This window comes from Silene latifolia, chromosome 9 (assembly GCF_048544455.1).
Source record: "Silene latifolia isolate original U9 population chromosome 9, ASM4854445v1, whole genome shotgun sequence".
NCBI lineage: Eukaryota > Viridiplantae > Streptophyta > Magnoliopsida > Caryophyllales > Caryophyllaceae > Silene > Silene latifolia.
Genome location: NC_133534.1, coordinates 119,882,549 through 119,905,544, shown reverse-complemented (window position 1 = coordinate 119,905,544; position 22,996 = coordinate 119,882,549). Strand labels below are relative to the sequence as shown.

At 40.5% G+C, this 22,996-nt stretch overlaps 1 non-coding gene across 1 annotated transcript; it reads right to left on the bottom strand.

Moving 5' to 3' along the window:
• Positions 1 to 3,973: 3,973 nt before the first annotated feature.
• On the bottom strand, positions 3,974 to 4,080 carry LOC141602984 (small nucleolar RNA R71). Its single transcript, XR_012524885.1, has one exon. It is a non-coding gene; the product is annotated as a small nucleolar RNA R71 (small nucleolar RNA).
• Between the last annotated feature and the right edge of the window lie 18,916 nt (positions 4,081 to 22,996).

Sequence of the window (22,996 nt, the reverse complement as noted above, 5' to 3'; positions counted from 1 at the left end):
GAGGAGTTCGATGGGTTTAGGAATACATCTGATATGTCGGTTGCTGAGTACTACAAGCAGTTTAATGAGAAGTCTAGATATGCTGAGGACATGGGTTTGAGTGAGGAGAACCTAGCGCTGAGATTTGAGAGGGGGTTGACACCCAGGATTATGGACAAGTTACCCGTGGGAGTCCTTACTGATGTTAAGGAAGCTTATGAGAGGGCTGGGAGAGCTGAGAGGTTAGTGGAGATGGCCCGGGAGAGAAGTAGTGAGAAAAGAATGGCTGAGAATGAAGGTGGTGGCCAATTTAATTACAAGAAAGGCAACCACAGTCAGGCTAGAGCGTTTTCTTCTGGTTCGGGGTTCAGTGCTGGGGCTTCCTTTGGGAGTGGCCGTGGGAGCGGTAGTGGTAGTTGGGGGATGACTTGCTTTGGCTGTGGCGGTGTAGGCCACATGAGACATGAGTGCACGAGTGTACCAGGGGCTTTTCAGAGATCGGCTCAGGGGAGCTATTCTCAGGGGCCGACACAGAGTTATGCGAGTAACAGACCGGCTGGATCATGGTCTAACCGGGGAGGTCAGAGCAACAAGGGTGGAGGTAACCACAATGGCGGTAATTCTTATTAGAAACTAGCTACGAACAACAACAACAATCAGGGGTCCGGTGCTAAGCCGACCACATCAGCCAGTACTGTCCAGGGAGGTGGACAGAAGACTAGTGGAAAGCTGTTTACGATGGACAAGAAAGCAGCTGAGGACGACGCACATGTTATAACTGGTACTTTTCTTGTTAACGGTATTCATACCTTTGTTTTGTTTGATTCAGGGGCGTCTCAGTCGTTTATATCTTCGAGTCATGTTAAACGGTTGGGTTTGAGGGTATATGAGTCTGTAAGTGAGAAAGTTTTTATACCTTCGGGTGAGTCTGTATCATGTGGGAGGTTGTATAAGGATGTATCTATGATAGTTGGACAAGTTGATCTACCTGTAGACTTGCTAGAGTTTCCTTTAGACGGTTTTGAGATGATAGTCGGGATGGATTGGTTGGGAAAGTACAAAGCTAAGATAGACTGTCATCAAAAGAAAGTGTCTTTGAGAGGTCCTAAGGGTGTTAGTGTGTCTTATCGTGGGTTTGTGGTCAAACCCAAAGTTAAGTTGATTGCAGCTGTGACCTTGAAGTCCTATCTGAGGAAGGGATTCCCTTTGATCTTGTGCCATGTGAGAGATGACCGGATAGAGAGTCCGATAGTTGATCAGATACCAGTGGTGGGTGAGTTTGCAGATGTCTTTCTAGAGGAGATTCCGGGGTTGCCACCGAAGAGGGAGATAGATTTCACGGCTGAGTTGAAACCGGGGACGGCGCCAATCTCTAAGGCACTGTACCGGATGGGTCCTAAAGAGATGGAGGAACTCAGGAAACGGTTAGATGATCTGATAGAGAAGGGATACATTAGACCTAGTGTATCACCGTGGGGAGCACCAGTTCTTTTTGTGAAGAAGAAAGATGGGAGCTTGAGGCTGTGTATAGTGATGCGACCATAATTGGCGCATATTTAGCCCCCGAATTACCATTGTTTCTATGCTTTTTAGTGCCTATTTGGGTCATTTCTTATCTTTAGTTCTTTGTTTTTCATATTCTTTGAGATTTTGATCCCTTGGTAGGAAAGGAGTAAGAATCTTGCATTTTCATGGCAAAACAAGGCTAAATTGATCATATTCAATGACCAAGCATCAAGGAGAGACAAGACTAGAAGGCCTTTGTACATAGCATAGTAGAAGAGCATTGTTGAGAAAAGGATCCTTGAGTCCCCAAGGAAATCCCCAAGGAATTCATAAAGAAAAGGGAAGAAAAAGAAGAAGGAAAGCTGCTGAACTACAATCCGAACGGATTGTAGGGAATCCGTCCGTCCTCACCAGTCCGAGCGTCCTCACCAGGAATCCGCTCGGATTCCCCATGCCCAGTCCGAGCGTCTTGTTCCTTGATCCGCTCGGATCGTCCATCCCAGATCCGGCCGTCCCGACTCCCAGCCGCACGGATCACGGCCACAAAGACACGCTTTCGTTCTTCAAGCTACGAAATGGAGAAGCCCTTCTCTCGGACAATCCCGGAGGCTCCTTGCTCAACTTAAAAAGTGTAATTACTAGTTTAGCCCTTAGTTAACCCTAATGCATCCTCCCTAATTTTCACTATAAATACCCCATTAGTCTAATTAGAGGGGCATGTTCTTCTTATCAATAATTAGAGTAGTTAATATCAATCAAATCTCTCTTCAATATTGTAATCAAATATTAATCAAGTTTTAATCCAAGTTTTAGTTCCTTAATCTCTCTCTAGTTCTTCATTTATTTTGGATAATTAGAAGATTATTGGGTTTATTGGGAGATTGACAACCTTCCATCAATCATCAAGTTCTTCTATTATTCTTGCTTTATTATTGGAATCATTAGTAGGTATAATCTCTTAATCCCTTTTTAATTATTGCTAATTACTTTCATTTATTCATCATGTTTCATTATGTTAGTATGATTGACAACCTTTCTAGCATGATCAATATGATAATGAGTGATTAGTCTCTTAGCTAGGGTTTAATGGGTGATTAGGGGAAACCAACATGGGAATGATTCATGCTTAAATTAATATGCTTTCATATCTTATTTGCTTGCTTGTTTTGATCTTAATACATGCACATGTTATATTTGATGAAATGCTAAGCCTATGAATCCTTGCATTTACTATCATCTTCTATCCTTTCAACTTGACTTGTAAGACATAACCCAACTCGAGTCTTGTTAGACCATGCATGTGTTAAGTAGGGAAGATTAAGTCGACTTGTAGGTGTTGTACAATCCAAGAGATTCGGCTCAGGGACCCAAACTTTCCTAGGATTGTAAGATATAACCCAACTCAATCCATCACAACAATAATTGCTTGCTTATAATTTGAGAACATGTTTGTATGATCATATCCCATGATTCCCCTATGAACCCATGACACCCTAGTGCTTTTAATCAATTGTTTACACCCTTATTTCACTTACCTTGTTAGTTTATTTTCATTGCTATTTTAGTTTAGTGACCTTCTACATCAACCCAATTTGTGACACCCCTAGACACCACTAGTTACAATAGAATCTTCATTTCAATACCCGTCCCTTGGGATCCGACCTTTACTTGCCTCTTTACTAATTGTAGAGTTGTTTGTGAAGTATAAATTGTGTTTTGTATCGACCATTGACCAACGACCACATATGCTTAATTGTGAACACCAAATGGCACCGATCAAAAATGGCGCCGTTGCCGGGGACGGTGTTTAATTGATTTAAGATTTCTTTTATTGTTTTTAGTTGTGTCTTTTTCACCTTGGGGAAGTAAAACTCTTCAAGGTTTGTTCTAATTGTTTTCTAGTTGTTTGATATTTTGCATGTCTAGAAGGTTACAAAGAGATTTGTTACCTTTTGACCGTGAAATCGAAAGAACCTTGACGAATAATAGGAGACTTGTTAGGAGGAATTTGGGAGGTGTTGGTGAAGTTGTTCAACCCACTAGTGAGTTTGTCAATCCTTTCGCAATAGAAGGAGAAGAGAGCCCATTAAACAATACCACACAAAATCCACCTACAATGCCTAAATTCTCGTCACACTCTATACCCACCGAGGAGGATCTACCAAATGGTACTCCTACCCCGCAACATCTTACCGGAAACTTTATTGCCAAGTCCGCCTTCATTCAACTAGTTGAGAGGAGCCAATTCGGGGGAATGCCTAGTGAGGACCCTCATTCTCATATGGAAACATTTTGTGATTATTGTGAAGCTATCTCTCAAACGGGCGTGACTCAAGACCAAATAAGATGGGTCTTATTTCCTTTTTCGTTAATCGGCACCGCAAAGCAATGGTTGAAGGGCCTTGATAAGGCCACCCTTGGAATAGATTCTTGGAAGAAGCTAGCTCTAGCTTTCTACAAAAAATTCTACCCACCGGAGAAGACCAATATGCTAAGAGCTCAAATTACGGGTTTTAAGCAAAGGGATGAAGAGTCTTTGTATGAAGCTTGGGAGCGGTTCAAAGGTATTTGTCGCTCATGTCCTCACCATGGACTTAGCGAATGGTTTTTAGTGCAACAATTTTGGAATGGTTTATATGAAGATTCAAGGAACATTCTCAATATGGGATCAAATGGAATGTTCACCGGAGTTGATGACAATCAAACATGGAACAAGATTGAGGAAATGGCGGTCCATAATTCGCAATATAGTAGGCCTCGCAAGGCTACTAGAGGAGGAAAGTATGAAGTGGACACCGTGACTCAATTGGGTGCTCAACTTAGTGCTCACATTGACACAATCAACTTGAAGTTTGAACAAGCTATGGCTAGACTTGAGGAAAGCTCAAAATCATCAAAGCATCATGTCAATGCCATGACGGCATCCTCATCAATCCCAAGCGGGATATGTGAGAATTGTGGAACCTTGGGTCATGACTCAAGTGAATGTAGGGGAACAACCGAACAAGTCAATGCTTTCCAAGCTTACAAAAGTGGCACCCCTTATTCAAATTTTTACAATGAAAACACCAAGTTCCACCCAAATCTCTCATACAAAAGCCAAAATGTCCAAAACCCTCAAACTACATACACTCCACCACCCATGAGAAATCAAAATCAAAGACCCTTTTTCAATCAAAACCAAGGCTACCAAAATCAAAATCCATACAATCACCACAATGACCAAAGTTTTGATGTCCAAAAAGCGGTCATTCAAATGCAAAAAAATCAACAAGAATTCTTCACCCAAATGCAAAAGGATAGCCAAGCAAAGGATACCACCATCAACAACATTCTAGCTCACACCAAGATGTTGGAAACACAATTGACCCAACTAGCATCTTCAAGCTCATCAAGACAAAAGGGGCAATTACCACCTCAAGGTAATCCCCTAGACATGAAACGGTTAGTGCCATTCACTTGAGAAGTGGTACAAGATATGAAGCAATCAAGAAGCAAGTTGAGGATGAAGTTGTGAGAGCTAGTGAGAATGAAGTTGTGGTGCAAGGTCCCAAGGAAGGGGAATCATCAAAAGAAGAAAGTTCAAAGAAAAATGAAGACAAAACCAAAGAAAAGGAGCCCATTGTGATTAGACTTCCTTTTCCAAGTCGTCAAGCCAAGCCCAAATTTGATGATCAACTTGGAAAGTTCATGGAAATCGTGAAGAACTTAGAAGTCTCAATTCCTTTCACGAAATTAATCAATCACGTTCCGGCCTATGCAAAGTACATGAAAGATATCCTCACAAAGAAGAAGTCAATCCGGAAACTTGAGACTATCGCCTTCACTAAGGTGAGTAGTGCAATTCTTCAAGGGAGTTTACCTCCAAAGTTAAAGGATCCGGGAAGCTTCTCAATACCGTGTACCATTGGCGACACAACGATCAACAAAACCTTATGTGATCTAGGGGCTAGTGTGAGTGTCATGCCGTACTCGGTAAGTAAAAGGTTGGGAATGGGAGAGCTTAAATGTACCAACATCACTCTTCAAATGGCCGATAGATCGACGAAGACACCGCTAGGGATATGGGAAGATGTCCCCGTGCGAATTGGGAAGTTTTTCATCCCGGTGGACTTTGTCATTGTTGATATGGAGGAAGATTCCAACATTCCAATCATCTTAGGAAGACCTTTCCTACACACCGCGGGTGCGGTGATTGATGTGAAACATGGAGAGCTCACTCTAGAAGTGGGAGATGAAAGCATAACTTTTAATCTTGACAAGACCATGAGAGCTCCTCGTTTGCATGAACCATGTTTCATGATTGATCATTATAGCCGGAAAGATGAAAAGAAGAAATCGGAACTCCAATGGAAGAAGAAAGTTGAAGATGCTCCATTCAAAGAGCAAGTGAATTGTGAAAAGGAGAGCTTGCAAAGCTCATCAAAATCAACCAAGGAAGAAGATGATGGCCTCATTGGCCAAGAGAAGAAATTGGGAGAGTTGTCTCCATCCAAGCAAGAGATTTTCAATGATCAACTCAATGAAGTTTGTGGTCTTTGGGACGACGAATTTGAAGGGATCTTTAATCCCTACATTGGGCATGCCATCGATCATGATCAACAACAAGGGCCACGGTCTATTGAGGACCTCTACCACAACAATGAACAAGCTTTTAATTACTTCTTCGAGGTGTTGAGCAACATCAACAACACCTTGAACATGCCCCTTGACATCTCATCAAGAATGAGAGTTTGGTGGAGTCCTCCCTAAACCACCACTTGTAAATATTTCTAACTCCCTAACTTACATTTTAATTTTTGTATTGCATTTTTGTCATTTTTGGATTTCATTTACTTTGATCAAAATAATTGTCATGAAAAGAGAGAAGTGAGGGAGGGACTAATGCTTTTAATTGATGTGTAGTGCTTTACCTTAGTGTGGGGATGGCAATTGCCTAGGCTATTCATGCCTTAGTAGTGCCCCCGCAATGAAGAACACAAGATTTGAAAGAAAGAAAGAATGATAAGGGAATGCGTTGGTGCACGGATGGAATCAATCCGTGTACACAAGGACCAATCCGAGCGGATTCACGAGAATCTGCCCGTCTGCCTCGAGGAGGATCCGAGCGTCTGCCGAGAAGACGCCTGTCTTGGGTCAATGAAAACGCAAATTCTTGATCGTTGAAGAATCCGAGCGGATTTCGAAAGACGCCGTCTCTCGAATCCGTCCGTCTTGTGATCAATCCGCCCGTCTTGCGGCTGAAGAAAAACAAAGAAAAATCTCGGATAAGAATCCGTCCGTCTGTCGAAAATGCCCGTCTCATCCAAAAAGAATCCGAGCGGATTCTCCAGAATCCGCCCGTCTCTAGGCGGGATTTTTGAAAATTTGAAGCTGAAGAATCCGAGCGGATTGCGCCTAATCCGCACGGATTGTCCCAGCAATTCGAAAATGTCGAGTTCTTTAAATACCCACCCCACCTTCATTCATTCATTCATTCACTCATAAACACTACCCATAACATCAAAACCCTCATCCTCTCCATCTCAAAAACAAAAACCCTCAACAAAACTCACCAAAATCAAATCAAACCATCTTTCAAATAACAAATCAATCACTCCATCTTCATTAACAATCAAAACCAAGCACAAAATCTTCACCTTTGAATTGATTTTTGTTCTCATAAAGGCAAAGCCTTTCACCTTCAAAATCGATTTGGGCATTCTACAAATTGAAGATTTTTGATCTTTTTCTTGGTTAGCTCATCAAATGGCAAGAACAAAGGGAGCAACAAAAGCAAAAGCAAAGGCACCAAAGACTACAACTCTCTCTCAAAGGCAAAAAGCTCTACAAATGAAGAAAGCTTTGGCAATGGTGGTATCAACACCAAGCTTGGAAGTGCAACCACCTCAACAAATTTCTATGGAAGCATCACCCTCCACTCCGGTAATTAATCAACTCTTGCATTACCCGGAGGTAACATTCATTTCCGATTCTCATAGAAATACATTTGTCAAGTTTGCTATGAAACAAATTCAATCCACCAAATTCATATGTCAAGATGCTTTAGAGAAGTTGGGTGTTCTTGAACAAACAAGAGTCTTTTTCAATGCCATGGGTTTAAAGAAATTGTTTGAAATGAAGGAAGTAACATACCCCTCCCTTGTCTTGGAATTCTTAAGTTCTTTAAAAGTGACAAAAGTTGAGAATAGAGAAAATATTGAGTTTCGTCTAGCTAACACTAGTAGACGCATTACCTTTCCTAATTGGGTAAAATTTTGGGTCTTAGCGATGAACATAAATTCTATAAGCAATATGGGAAGTATGATCCCGAGCCTCTTTGGGAGGCAATCTCCGGGAAGAAATTTGAAGATTTTAAAGCTTGTCGTGCTCTTTTGGTCCATCATCCGGGCATAAGAATATGGCACAAAGTTGTGGGAAATACCATAATTGCTAGGAAAGACACCAATCATTTTACGGGACTCGATTTTATTCTCCTTGAATCAACTTTGAATATTGGAAGAATTCACACCAAGCCTTACAATTCTTTGAGGCTATTGGTTGATAGATGGCTCCATGTAGATAGTGGGAAGAAGGGTCAAACCGTAATTGTTAATGACGGCCTTGTCACGGTCCTAGCCAAGCACTTTGATCCTAATTTCAATAAGGATAGCAAGTACAAGGCTAAGGATGGTGGCCATCTTATTGATATGTCCACCTTGATTAACAAGTTTAAGTGGGTTGCTCACAATCCCCTTGATACCAAGTATGGGTGGCTTACAAGTGAGGCTCGATCATTCACTCTACCCGCAAAGATTTGCCGTCTTAGTGTCCACCGGACCAACTATTTACTCCCCCTATCCACGGAAGCCGAGTACATCATTCAACAATAAAAGGGTGATCATGAAACTCCCTCCTCTTCCATTGTTATACCACCTTACCCCTATGATTATGAAGAGTTCAAACCGCAAGGAGTTGAAATTGAAAAAGATTATGTCACTCTTCTAATGCAAGCCATGCACAAGCAAGCTTATGAAGATCGGAAGAATGCTTATTTGGCTCAATATCCTCCCCTCCTACATCTAGCTAGGCAAGGACTCCTTGATCCATCTTGTCCTTTGCCTAGTTGGGCGGATAGAGAAGCCTTATTTCCGGGTGCATCTAGGGACGTGGTGGAAGGCAATGAGGTTGTTGGAAATGATGAGGAATTTGATGATAACATTGAGGAAGAAGCAAGTGGAGATGAAGAAAGAGATGGTGAAGATAATGATGAGGAAGATGGTGATGAGGAAAGCAAAGAAGAAAGTGCCAAGGAAAGTGGCAATGTGACCACTTCTCATGAGGGAAGTGATGATGATAGTAGCATGATGGAAGACTAGCCTTGGAGATTCCTACTCTCCCACGGTTTGTCTATCTCTCTTTGTATTTTATTTCATTTTGATCATTGTTGGTTTAGTCCTAGCAACATCAAAGGACTCGCACCTCGGTTCCTTTGAGGTGTTCTTTATTGTTCCCACTTTTGTAAAATCCAAAATGACAATTTAGTCTCATGCATAGCATAGCATGTGCATGAACTCCCCCATGCTTTGACATTAGCAATAGTGTCTTACTTGGTTTGGGGAAGTTAATGCATACGCAACGGGAGGTAATTTAAATTATCCTCTCCGTCATAACAAAAATCATGCATCATGTAGTATAGTTTAGTGTAGAATTGCATTTAGTATAGAAAATCATGCATCATCTTGGCATAATTTCCATCATTTTGGCCATTGAGGACAATGCCCATATTAGTGTGGGGATGGGAATTCTAACGCTTAACTTTTATTCAAAAACCATAAAAATTGAAAAAATTTCAAAAATCATAAAAATTGAAAAAATTGAAAAACCAAAAACAAGTTCATTTCCCTTGTATATATTGTCTTGTATATATTGTGTTTGTTTCATCCTTGTTCACTTTGATTGACTACGCCACATCCAAGACATGAGGATATTGAAGACCGCATGGTATGATCTTTCCAATCTCCTTTTTCCTCTTTATGTTAATGACTATGTGGCTTTATTTTGATTGATGCGGTATAACAATGTGAACTTAGGATTGCATCTAGTTTATTTGGCATACTAGTTGGTAGAATCATTTGCATTAGGATGTTTATATGTTAGTTGCATCATGGCATATAGTTGCATGTTAGAAAATTTTGCGAAACCGTCTACTTGGGAAGCTTGACAAGTATATATAGGCCCTAGTAGATGCTTTTTGTTCTTAAGACTTTGCTTGTTAGAATATTTGTAAAACACCCTAGGATGTGTCATGCTAGTATCCTTTGACCCATGGATTAAGGCCTAGTCAAGAGTACCTTGTGGTGTGATAACTCCTTGGCTACCGTTTATTCCAAGGTGACCCTTGAAACCATGCATACTTCTATCATTCATCCATGTTCTACCACATTTTTGTCACAAAAAGGGAATGGGCACAAAACAAAAAGAAATCTATTTGAGTTCAATGAAATGAAAAAGTGAAAGAAAGTTTGCAAAATGCATCAAAAGAAAAGAGGAGCAAAAATAGACTCCTAAAGCTTCAAATACAAGGCACCCTCGTTACTAATTGGGGTGACTTTGAAAATGTTCAAAAAGAAATGCAAAAAAAAAATTGTCAAGTATTGAAATGCCAAAAATCAAAAAGAAATGGCAAAAAAGAAAGTGTTCTCAAATGTTATATGCCACAAGAAATTGGGGGGAAAAACAAAAAACAAAGCAAACTCCCAAAGTGAAACTCAAAATCTATCGATCCCTTTATCCACCATATCCATCTTTGTGCATGGTAGAGAGGGGACGACCCTTCTTCTTGTCTAGGCAAGAGGGGGAATTCCGCGATCCTCCAGTGTTTCTAACACCATAGGGAGTCTACTCTTGACAAAAGCATTTAACGATTGAGGACAAAGGTACCCTAGCTTGACACCTTTTGGAGGTGATTTATTGGTATCCTTCTAGGCTTAGTAGTTTGAAGAAATTGCATCTATGAAGGATTGTGTACCCTTGAATTGCTTCCCTTGTAGATAATTTCCGCCACTTAGATGAGGAAAGTGGCTATTCTTTTGTAGATGCATCCATTATGTGTTTTTGTGTGCTTAATGTTTGGATGTGTCGCCATTTTGGCAAGACCCACCTTGCCTTGCAAGAAGGCATCCTACCTCATGGTTGTCTTGTTGTGAGTTGAAGGGGCGGAGTGAGACCCGCTAATTGTCTCATATCGGCTATTATTATTAGGTTAGGTTAGTATTGGTCCTAGTCTTTGTCACCTCTTTACTCGGGACGAGCAAAGGTTCGGTTTGGGGATATTTGATGCGACCATAATTGGCGCATATTTAGCCCCCGAATTACCATTGTTTCTATGCTTTTTAGTGCCTATTTGGGTCATTTCTTATCTTTAGTTCTTTGTTTTGCATATTCTTTGAGATTTTGATCCCTTGGTAGGAAAGGAGTAAGAATCTTGCATTTTCATGGCAAAACAAGGCTAAATTGATCATATTCAATGACCAAGCATCAAGGAGAGACAAGACTAGAAGGCCTTTGTACATAGCATAGTAGAAGAGCATTGTTGAGAAAAGGATCCTTGAGTCCCCAAGGAAATCCCCAAGGAATTCATGAAGAAAAGGGAAGAAAAAGAAGAAGGAAAGTTGCTGAACTACAATCCGAACGGATTGTAGGGAATCCGTCCGTCCTCACCATCCGCGTCCTCCTCACCAGAATCCGCTCGGATTCCCCATGCCCAGTCCGAGCGTCTTGTTCCTTGATCCGCTCGGATCGTCCATCCCAGATCCGGCCGTCCCGACTCCCGGCCGCACGGATCACAAAGACAAAGACATTTCGTTCTTCAAGCTACGAAATGGAGAAGCCCTTCTCTCGGACAATCCCGGAGGCTCCTTGCTCAACTTAAAAGTGTAATTACTAGTTTAGCCCTTAGTTAACCCTAATGCATCCTCCCTAATTTTCACTATAAATACCCCATTAGTCTAATTAGAGGGGCATGTTCTTCTTATCAATAATTAGAGTAGTTAATATCAATCAAATCTCTCTTCAATATTGTAATCAAATATTAATCAAGTTTTAATCCAAGTTTTAGTTCCTTAATCTCTCTCTAGTTCTTCATTTATTTTGGATAATTAGAAGATTATTGGGTTTATTGGGAGATTGACAACCTTCCATCAATCATCAAGTTCTTCTATTATTCTTGCTTTATTATTGGAATCATTAGTAGGTATAATCTCTTAATCCCTTTTTAATTATTGCTAATTACTTTCATTTATTCATCATGTTTCATTATGTTAGTATGATTGACAACCTTTCTAGCATGATCAATATGATAATGAGTGAGTAGTCTCTTAGCTAGGGTTTAATGGGTGATTAGGGGAAACCAACATGGGGAATGATTCATGCTTAAATTAATATGCTTTCATATCTTATTTGCTTGCTTGTTTTGATCTTAATACATGCACATGTTATATTTGATGAAATGCTAAGCCTATGAATCCTTGCATTTACTATCATCTTCTATCCTTTCAACTTGACTTGTAAGACATAACCCAACTCGAGTCTTGTTAGACCATGCATGTGTTAAGTAGGGAAGATTAAGTCGACTTGTAGGTGTTGTACAATCCAAGAGATTCGGCTCCGGGACCCAAACTTTCCTAGGATTGTAAGATATAACCCAACTCAATCCATCACAACAATAATTGCTTGCTTATAATTTGAGAACATGTTTGTATGATCATATCCCATGATTCCCCTATGAACCCATGACACCCTAGTGCTTTTAATCAATTGTTTACACCCTTATTTCACTTACCTTGTTAGTTTATTTTCATTGCTATTTTAGTTTAGTGACCTTCTACATCAACCCAATTTGTGACACCCCTAGACACCACTAGTTACAATAGAATCTTTATTTCAATACCCGTCCCTTGGGATCCGACCTTTACTTGCCTCTTTACTAATTGTAGAGTTGTTTGTGAAGTATAAATTGTGTTTTGTATCGACCATTGACCAACGACCACATATGCTTAATTGTGAACACCAAATGGCACCGATCATATAGATTACAGGGAGCTGAACCGAGTGACGGTGAAGAACAAGTATCCTTTGCCAAGGATAGACGACCTGTTTGATCAGTTTAGTGGTGCATTAGTCTTTTCCAAGATTGATTTGAGGTCGGGGTACCATCAGGTGAAGATTAGAGAGGTGGACATACCGAAGACAGCTTTCACGTCGAGGTATGAACATTATGAGTACGTGGTGATGCCTTTTGGGTTATCTAATGCACCGGCTGTGTTTATGGATTTGATGAATAGAATCTTCAGATAGTTTTTGGACAAGTTTGTGGTGGTATTTATCGACGATATCTTAGTCTATTCCAAGACTAAGGAGGAACATGAGGAGCATCTGAGGATTGTGTTGCAGACCTTGAGGGAGCATGAGTTATATGCTAAGTTGTCTAAGTGTGAGTTCTGGTTAGAGAGAGTTGCTTTTCTGGGACAGGTGATCTCTAAGGATGGGGTAGCTATGGATCCGGCAAAGATTGAGGCAGTGACAAAGTGGGAAGCACCAAAGAATGTTGCTGAGATCATGAGTTTCTTGTGTTTAGCTGGATATTACAGACAGTTCGTGAAAGATTTCTCCAAGATTGCTAGACCTATGACAACTTTGATGAGGAAAGAGAACAGGTTTCGTTGGGATGAGAGTTGTGAGACGGCGTTCCAAACATTAAAGGAGCGTTTGACCACAGCTCCTGTCTTAGCATTGCCTGAAGGGATTGAGAACTTTGAGGTGTATACAGATGCCTCAAAGAATGGGTTGGGATGTGTGTTGATGCAGAACGGTAAAGTGATTGCCAATGCTTCTTGGCAATTGAAGCCTTATGAGGATAATTATCCCACACACGATCTAGAGTTGGGTGCAGTGGTGTTTGCTCTCAAGATTTGGAGACATTACCTTTATGGGGCGACCTTTAAGGTATTTTCTGATCACAAGAGTCTCAAGTACATCTTCACTCAAAAGGAGCTGAACATGAGACATAGGAGGTGGATGGAGCTCATTGGCGATTATGACATGGATATTATCTACCATGAAGGGAAAGCCAATGTTGTTGCAGATGCTTTGAGTAGGAAGAATGTACATTCTTTGTGTACAGCTTTATCTTTGATGAGGTTGAGAGATGAGGTGGGGAAGTTTGGGATACATATGATGCAGAGAGGGGATGCCATGGGAGATTTGACGGTGCAGCCTGATCTTTATGATGATATTCGAGGTAAACAGTTGTTGGATCCTAAGATGGTAGAGTGAAGAGCTGGAGTAGAAATGGGACAGTGTCCAGATTCTCTATTCATACAGATGGTAGTCTGAGGTTTGATTGGAGGTGGTATGTCCCTAATGATGAGGAGCTGAAAAAGATAATCATGACAGAGGCACATTGTACACCGTATTCAGTACATCCAGGTGGTGACAAGCAATACAAGGATTTAAAGAACACGTTCTGGTGGCCTGGGATGAAGAAAGAAACAGCTGAGTTTGTGGCCCGTTGTTTGACATGTCAGAGAGTTAAAGGGGAACAGCGATGACCACAAGGTAAGATTCAGTCTTTAGAGGTACCTGAGTGGAAGTGGGAATCCATTTCTATAGATTTTATCGTTGGTTTGCCGAAGAGTCAACAGGGTAACAACATGATATGGGTAATAGTGGATCGACTGACCAAGTCAGCTCATTTTGTGCCAATGAAAGATACATGGACTAAGGCACAATTAGCTATGGCTTATTGGAAGAATGTGCTAAAGTTGCATGGAGTCCCTAAGGACATAGTATCTGATAGAGATGCGAGGTTTATCTCAAAGTTTTGGAAAGAGTTGCAGGAATCTTTGGGAACGACTTTGAAGATGAGTACATCATTTCATCCTGCGACAGACGGTCAGACTGAGAGAACAATCAAGACTCTTGAGGATATGTTACGAGTATGTGTGATGGACTTTGGCGGTAGCTGGGAACAGAGGTTAGATTTGATTGAGTTTTCTTACAACAACAGCTATCACACCAGTATTGGCATGACACCGTTTGAGGCCTTATATGGGAGGAGATGTAGGAGTCCGATTTTTTGGGACGACAGTGCTAAGGCAGAGATGGTACATGAGATGGTTGAGCAGATTAAGATGATCAGGGAAAGGATGAGAGCGGCTCAGGATAGGCAAAAGAGTTATGCAGATCTACATCGCCGGGATATAGAGTTTCAGGTTGGGGACAAGGTTCTTCTGAAAGTGTCTCCTATGCGTGGGGTTATGAGATTTGGGAAGAAAGGCAAGCTGAGTTAGAAGTTCATAGGGCCTTATGAGATCTTAGAAAGGGTTGGAGAGGTTGCTTATCGTTTGGCTTTACCAGCTGCGTTGAAGAGGGTGCATAATGTGTTTCATGTATCTCCGTTGCGCAAGTATGTGAGTGATCCGTCACATGTGTTAGATGCAGAGAGAATAGAACTAGATGAGTCCTTGTCTTATCTGGAGGTACCTAAACAGATTCTTGACCGGAAGGTTAGGAAGACTAGGAGTGGTGAGACAGTTTTGCTCAAAATCCTTTGGTCTAATCACGAGACTGAGGAAGCTACATGGGAGGCAGAGGAGGCCATGAGAGAGCGTTACCCTTTCCTTTTTGATCAGGTATGTATGGTTACGGGGACGTAACCTTGTTTCTTTTAAGGGGGTAGGAGATGATCGCAAAGAGTTTTTAAGAGTTTTTACACCCTTTTTGTGTTGTGTCGGTACGTTTTGTTGTGGTTGAGTCAGGTTGAGTTTGGTTAGTAACATGTTTTTATGTTGGGTTTTGTTTTGGTTGTTGTGTCGGGAGTGTAGTAGTATGTCTTTGTTTTGTTGTGGTTTGAACTTCGGGGACGAAGTTCTTTTTAAGGAGGGAAGACTGTAATACTACGGTTTTATGAGTCTCTGGGTGCTCTATCGAGTGGGCCTTACTTTGTCGAGTAAGGGTGTTTTGCGATTTAAAATAGTTTCTGACCTGTAGGGTACACGATCGAGTAGCCTTGGTACTCGATCGAGTAGGCGACACTCGATCGAGTACGTCAGTTACTCGATCGAGTAGGCGACACTCGATCGAGTACGTCAGTTACTCGATCGAGTAGCCCGGTTTACGGGTAATGTTTTGTCGGGTTTTGTTAATAATGCGAATTAATATATAAACACTTCCGTCACTTTCATAATACGCTTTTATAAACCTAATTACTTTGAAAAAGAGATTTCAACCTACGTACTTCGCATTCATCGCATTATTGACAAATCCCGGAGCTTGGAAGGTCGGAATTCATCTTTCTTTACATCTTTGTGATCCTTGCGTCGAGGGTAAGATTTACGTACCGAATTTGTTATATTTAGTTAAGTCTTGTTAAACCCTAATTTTGGGATTTGGGGATTTGTGTTAGTTTTGTGTGGTTAGTGATATATGTGGTGTTATGGTAGAAGGAGGATTCGTAGAGGAGGCCTTTTGATAACAGCTGGTGAGATCGTCTGACTGTGTTGCTTTCCAGGTAGGGTTTCCCTACTCAGTATTAGTCCCATAATGTGTTGGTGGTGATTTGTGATTGTTGATTGTTATCATACGAGTATTGTGACGGTTGTTGGTTTTGATTGCTGATTAGTAGTTGTGATTGTTTGTATCTGTCTGTGTTCTTCGGGGTGCGTCCCTGGCTGAGTGGAGTCACTTGCGGGAGTGGCTTCACGCCCATTATTCGCCTTTTGTGGAACCCGCCACAGAAGGGATGTGCACATTAATGGATTTGGGTTTATCGCTCGATGGAGATGAGCGGGACTTAGGTGGGAATGGCTGCGGTCCCCCACTGGCGGCGAGGAGTAACCTATTGCGATGGGTACTCTGGCAGGGCTGCACACTTTAGTGTGTAGTCAGTGTTGTGGAGCTGGTGATGGAGTTCGGAATTGAGCTGTGTTGTTTGTTGTGTGGTTGAGTTATATAAATTTTGTGATTAGTACTGACCCCGTTTATTGTTTTAAAAATTGTGGTGATCCATTCGGGGATGGTGAGCAGTTGTTGAGCAGGTATGAGTCGAGATACATGGGCTAGCTGGGATGTGTCACCTTCAGATGATAGAGTCTTCCGCTGTAGCTTTAGTAGCTTGTCAGACATTTTCATTTAGTTGGTTAGATAGTTGTTTTGAGAACATGTAACCTGTATTTTTGGGCATTTGGTTTTGGATTGTACTCTTTCATTAAACTTATACTATTTAATGTTGTTTCGTTATTGTCTTATGATTATCATTGCCTCGGGGAACCGAGATGATAACAGCTTTATACCTGAGTGGTCCTGGTAAGGCACTTGGAGTATGGGGGTGTTACATATTATGTATGCACTAACTGACCCCGTTTAATTATTTTAAAAACTGTGGTGATCCATTCGGAGATGGTGAGCAGTTATTGAGCCGGTATAATTTGGATGCGCGAGGGATTAGTCGGGCATGAGTCACCACGAGTCATCTAGGAGGCTTCCGTTGTTGTGTCGAACATTTATTTACTTTAGTTTGTTGGGTTTTTGGAACAGTTGTATCGTACTTTGCAGTTTTGGATTTTGGCATGTAATCACTTTAAACATATTTATTTAAAGTACGTTCTTTGATGGTCTATTTGATATACATTGCCTCGGGTAACCGAGATAGTAGCACTCTCATGAGTTAGGTGGTCTTGATAAGGCAGCTTGGTGTATGGGGGTGTTACGAAGTGGTATCAGAGCGACGATTTTTGAACCTGTAACTAATGAATCTAATGAACTTAGAGAGTCAAACTAAAATGAACCCGGGTAGGAGTTGTTAGGAGCTAATGCAAAGACTTGGGAGACGTCCGAAAGTCGCGAACTCGCCCTACAACTTTGAACCGGTCACTATGGGGTGTCATGGGACCGCTACGTGTTTACTATTGTTCGTGTGCATTTGTTGGATGAATAGGTTGGATGAATATGTTGGATGAATATGTGGTATGATGGATGAATTGGTGAAAAAAGATAAATAATCGTTGCATGATAATATGATTTATGGTTAAGCTTGTTGTATGATGGAAGTGATTTTATAATGTTGTTATGTTAGTAATATGTGAATAAGGGATTTGATGTCGTATATTACGTTATTGTTTTTACGTAAAGTTATAAAATAAAAGCATGTGGGTAGTACATTATTTATAAGTTGAATGTTGTATGAGCATGATGAGTGATCTTGTTTGGCTTTTGTAGATAGTAACATGTGGTTAGGGATACTAGTTTTACAAGTATCGAGTCGCTTTTGTTTACTTTATTGATGTTTATGTTGTTTGGAAGGAAAAATCAAGTAGTTATGTTGTCCGATTATAGAGAAGTTGTCTTTAAACTGTTATAACTTGAGACATATACGATATTGATGTGATTCCACTTGGAGGTGATAGCTTGTTCTCTTACGATTCTAACGATAGGTCACACGCTTAGAATGACCAAGAAACGAGTGAGATATGACCGTTTTATGAAAATTGGACAGTGTTGAGAACCGCGTAGGGTACTCGATTGAGTAGCCCTTATTCGATCGAGTGAACCTCTTGGTACTCGATCGAGTATCTCTTACTCGATCGAGTAGACTTGGTAATTTATTGTACGTGCTTCTAATCTTCACCTACTCGATCGAGTAGGCCGTACTCGATCTAGTGACCCCTGTATTGGTCTTATACTTATCTTTTTGACCTCCATGCATATCATAATTATTTCAAAGATGTTCTTTTGCTGCTTTATGCATTCTTTTACATATGTGTTGGTCCTGATGCGTAAATTACCAGACATTGCGTTGTAAGGAGTAGCACCTTATGATGCGTATGAGTTTGGTGAGGAGGACATGAGTTATATGCGGTTGTGATGGATAGTGGAAAAAGAAAAGGGAGATTAATGAGATTATTGAGGCATGGAGCATGTTTTATGAGACGTGGTGAGTGATATAATTGCGAGTTTGAGTAATGTAAGGTAAGTGTAGATGGGCAAGGGTTGATGTAAGTGTAAGGAACGTGAGAATGAAAAGGTTGAGATGAGGGTTGCGAATAGTGGCAAATTGGGATGTGTAAGGATTTATGGAGGGAGATGGTTAGGATTGTGTTGGTTAAGGATATATGTGATGGAAGGTCGTTATATAGGGATGGAAACGAATAGTGTATAGTAAGATCGAGTTATGCCGCGATGTGTAGGTATAGTGGCCGAGTTTGGGATTTTATATCATAAAGAGGTGAAACTAGTGTGTGATTTCCTTGGGCAATTAACGGTATGAAATGAATTTTAGTTTCTAGATGCAAAAAAAAAAATACAATTAGTTGAAGAGTAAACGTTGATTGTGTCGACTGATTGGCATCAAGTGTGAGTGATAACATGATGAGAGAAGATCCATGGTAAGAAAGAGTGAGATGGTACTAATATGAAATAATGGGATTTGAGTTTTGGAGCAATGAGAAGGTAACTGGAGCATTAAAGAGTTAGGTAGTAGGAATAAGGAGTTGAATTGTTAATTGATTTTGTCGAGTGTAAAAAGAAAAGACTAAGAGGAGTAAACTCAGAGAATGTTGACCGGAGTTATGCGATATGAAGGTAAGTATTCGTCGAGATGTAGGATACTATCATGAGGGTGTGAGTTAATGGTTATATAGGAATTTCAAGACGACATGTTAATCATGAATTCGAGGAATTAAGGGGAGTAAAAAGTTGGTAGAGTATTTGCACGATATGTGATTTTGGTGGTGAGTTAGGTGACGATACAATTAAGGATATAATTGGAATGAATGCTGAGGTAATTTTTATTGATTGATTTGATGCTCGTTATTTGGGATGTTAACCGAAGATAGGAAAAGAACTGTTATATGTAGAGGTGAGTGTAAGATATTTGTTATGCGAACAGTGGTGGTGTTGTGGTGTTGTCACTAGTGTTTAAGGGTGACGATAAATATGAAAGGTAGACATTTTAAAGAGGTTGATTTTGTAGAGGCCGGATTGGTATGTATGGTTGCGAGGGAGTATAAGATGTTATTATTGGAGGCGGTTGCTAGTACTTGGGTATTAATGATATGAGTACTTTTGTCAGGAGGTGATAGTTATGCAAATGGGAGAATGTGCTATGAAGGGTATGCGAGTTAATCTCGGGCGAGAGATAACCTTTATCAAGTGGTAACTTACGTGATCAGGATTGACTAGTTAGAGGTGATTATAGGTCTATGATGTGTGTAAATGTTTGTGTGAGGTTCTGATCTCAAGAGTAGTGGTATGGTGTGATAGTTATAAAGTCGTTACCTAAGTGTTCCGCGTCATATGTTGTGTACGGTAACCTAATAGGATGGTATTCAAAAAGTGGAAATTTGGGTGCTCTGGAATGACTAGTTATACTTGTATGTGTTGTATGATATCTGTAAGTGATAGTGTGAGGTTCTGACCTCATGAGTAATAGTATGGATGATTTTCATAAGGTTATTATCTGTTTATTCCGAGTAATATGTTGCATTGTGATCTAGTAAAGCAGTTTTGAGGAAGTTTTCTTAACCAGGAAGTTATACTGAGTCAGTCTTTATGGGATTGTATAAGTTGCGATGACTATCGATGTGGTTTTTGTGCCTCGGGTGGCGATCCGGGCACAGTACTTCGTGTTGTGATACGAGTATTTTTGCGCTGCGGTGCGGCTGTTGCTGGTGATGTTACGATGACGTGTGGTGGATTAGGCGGGATACTAATGAGACGAACTTTCGAAAGTGTGTATCAGTTATATATATTGTTGTTTTGTTTACTGTTGTTTTCTGTTAGTTTCGGTCTGGGCATATAGATTGGTATTTTGTTATTGATGTTTCTTACCAGTTTTGGGTTGGGAGTGAGGGTAGAGTATGCTATGGAAGAGAGTTGCGTATGTTTTCGTTGTTAACATGGTATAGTGATATTCTGTTAATGGGACATACTTGTGAGAGGTTGTTGGAGTACTTTTGCTTTTGTTTTAGAGGAGGCATCGGTTGACATAGTAGTGGCAAGTGATTTGTGGAACATGTGCTGTACTAAACTGAAACCTACAGGTGGTTTATAACTTTTATCGTGACAGTGGGTATGGAGTATTGGGACTTAATATCATGTAAAGTTATGGGTGAGTTTTGCGGTAATAAAAGAAAAGAACTTAAGGATCTAGTGTGAGTGTGTGTAACAATTGTGGATCATGAATTATGATTATGGAGATAAGCGCATGTATAGTGGAGTATGTCGCCTTGCGGTACTGTGCAAGAGTTAGAGTATTAGTTATGCTTAGGATTTTTCGGTATAGGTTAGGTGGTGTGCCGAATGATTTGAGGTATGAGAACTGTTAGAGAAAGAGAGCTGTGGATATAGGCATTGTTGTAGGTGTTGAGATTATAGTCGGTTATCGTTGACATGCGGTGGTTATGAGGGTTATGGGAGGTATAACAAAGGATCTAGTATTAGTGGGTTACGAGGACGTAACATTTATCTTAAAAGGAGTAGGATGTGACAAAGAGAGTTTGATGGTTGTACATGTTGCGGTATATTTGGAAGTTTGAGCCTTGGTGTAGAATAAAGGATGGATTTATGTTGTGGTTGATACTATTAAAGGTCATGGCCGTGCTTGTAGTAGTATGATGTTTATGGGTGTGAGTAAACATCGATAGTGTTGATAGTTTGGGTGATGATCGATGTTTATGAGTATGAGTAAACTTCGAGGACGAAGTTCATTTTAAGGGTGGTAGAATGTAACATTCCGTTTTGTGGTTGATCTCGCTTGGTGGATTGTCTTGATATTGGATTTGCTAGTGGATAATAGTTAGTGAGACGGAGCTAGCGGCGTTTGTGGATGGTATTCGGTAGTGTATGGAGTTAGTGACGAGAGGCTATAATGTAGTTGATACCATATCGTGAGCCATGTTGTGGAGGTAGGCATAGTTGGTGGAGTTAGTGTTAGGAGTTAATGTTTTATAGGTTGGGTTTGAACTTCGAGGACGAAGTTCGTTTTACAGAAGGGAAGACTTTAATAGCTCAGGTTTTTCAGCTATTAGGTACTGTATCGAGTAGGGCTTACTCTGTCGAGTAAGTGTGTGTTGGCGTTCTGGACGGTGTTCTGTCTGTTGGGTACTCGATTGAGTAGGGGCCACTCGATCGAGTAACTCACTTACTCGATCGAGTGCGAGGGTTTTTACGGGTTTTTGGCCGGGTTTTGATAGCAACGCGAGATTGGTATATAAATGATTTTTACCATTTTTTTTTTACTTTTACATGATTATAAGTTTCATAAAAGAGAAAATAAAGTTATGTAGCTCTTCTCTCTCACATTGATATCAAATCCAAGGGCTTGAGTCGTCGGAATTCAGAGTTCTTTACACCATTGAGACCGTCGCATTGTGGGTAAGATCCTTGATGCGTGTCTTTAATATGATGTTTTACACCCTATTTTACACGCATTTCAGAGCTCAATTATGTAGTTTAAAGCTACTATTTGCCCCGTTTCGTCTACTTTCGTATTTTTATGTAATATTGAAGATTTATGCGGAAATGAGTAGATATTGAGCTAAATCCGTCCCCGAGTAACTTGCATTGCATTTGTCATGAAGTATTTACTCAAGGAACGAGCTTGGTGCGCATTTCGAGGCCTGAAAGACAACTTTACGAAGAATTTAGAAGCGGACTATCAGCTAAAGCAGTCGATCGACTGGCCTTCATGGTCGATCGACCAACGCACGACTTACAGGAGCTACGGTTCAGCATATATCAGTCGATCGACCGGCTGCTATGGTCAATCGACCATACCGTTAATTCTGGCGTGAATTAATTGAACGAGATTTCCAAAGACCATTGTATATTAGGTTTAGGAATAAGTGTAACGCGATATTCTATATAACGTAACCTAGGTTCTTCAGAATAACCATCAAGTCTTTCATCATTAATAATTAGGGTTCTTAAGATTATTATTCTTTCATCAATAAAGTTTCTATTTTACATTCGGTTTTGATCTTTCCTTTACAATTCCTCTATACGGTATTCTTCAGTCCCATTATTCAGTTTTATTGCTTTCATTCGTAGTGTAGAATTGCTAGGTTAGATCTCCCGGAAGCCAAATTATTGTTTTATGTTAATTGTTCATTTAATTAATTTAAGTATGAATTCAAATGCTTTAATTGTTAAGTTTATTGTTGTTATTATTTCTAGTATAAGTAGCTAAATACCTTGTGCTAGGATGTAGGGAATCTGTAGAAGTAGGCGGCATTAGAATAGTAGACCCGTATCGCGCCTTGGTCGATCGACTGGCCTGCCTGGTCGATCGACCGGCCACGTGAGATCACCTTCGTTTTAATTAATTTAATTGCTATGTTTGACGAATCGAGTGCACGCGACTAGTTAAATGCCTAGGATTTGTCCGACCCAATAATGATCGAAAGATAGGGAAGGGAGATAGCCTACCTAATTAAGACGACTAAATTAATAAGATCGAGAGATGAGTTAATTT